Source organism: Penaeus monodon, chromosome 29, assembly GCF_015228065.2.
Source record: "Penaeus monodon isolate SGIC_2016 chromosome 29, NSTDA_Pmon_1, whole genome shotgun sequence".
Classification (NCBI taxonomy): Eukaryota; Metazoa; Arthropoda; class Malacostraca; order Decapoda; family Penaeidae; genus Penaeus; species Penaeus monodon.
The window spans coordinates 10,012,143-10,013,154 of NC_051414.1; positions in this window are offsets into that span (position 1 = coordinate 10,012,143).

Sequence of the window (1,012 nt, forward strand, 5' to 3'; positions counted from 1 at the left end):
GAGTTGGTGTTTATCTGGGCGTGTGCGCGTCTGTGCCCGTATGTCCACGTGTATTTTGTGCGTATGCGTGTGTTTATGTGTACTACATTCCATTTTTAAGTCTAGATTTTGAATACTGGAATAAGCACAGCAGAAGAGCTTCCTACCACAGTGCTGTAACCCGATAAGAATACAGCGGTTACATAATACCTGTAGAGCCAGATGTTCACGCAGGGAAACGCAAGACAGAAGACAGTGCTGCCCTTTTTTATGCAGCCGTTACTCTCCTGGTCATCACACGCGTTACGTGCAGGTCACCACCGTCACCACACGAGTCCGCCAAGCCGACGCGTAAGCCATGCAGATGTTACGACATGGTCAAAGAACGGCGCATTGAAAGCCCACGAAATAAACCATTCCATCTCATGGTATTAATAAATCATTCCCTCTTATTTAAGCAGACTTGCTCCGATCTGCTTAGAGGGCAGTGGAGTCCATTTTGATTGATGGCTCTGATACGCACCAAATCCAGTCCGATCCTCCTGACATTGCGATTGGACGTAGGATTTGGCGATTCCGATCCCTTTTGTTTCGACTGACCACACGAAATGTCCACCGTCATCGGATTGGATCCCTTTTGTCTCTGCTCATCCGCATTAAGTGAGCACCCCTTGGGATCCGATACCTTATGCGGCCGAGGACGGGATTCAGGTACTTATTGCCGCGAGCCATAAGGCCGTTCCTCGACCAACATGGCGGCGAGCGTGCATCATTTCATTTCGTTATCTATGTCAAGGCGACGCAAGGATGCTTTTGCCCTGGAGGAAGACGCGGGGACGCTAAATTGACGAATGCCGACTGGGTAGTCTTTCTGAGAGAGAGAGATAAACTTTTTTTTCTTCTCCTTCCTCTCTTTCGTCTGAACCATTAATATTTGATGCCGCCGAGTTGTAGAAATGGACGCTAGGGCTACATGGCCACCGACAGGATTTCGAAGGCGGACGGAAAGAGGGATAGAGACCGTTTGTGATAA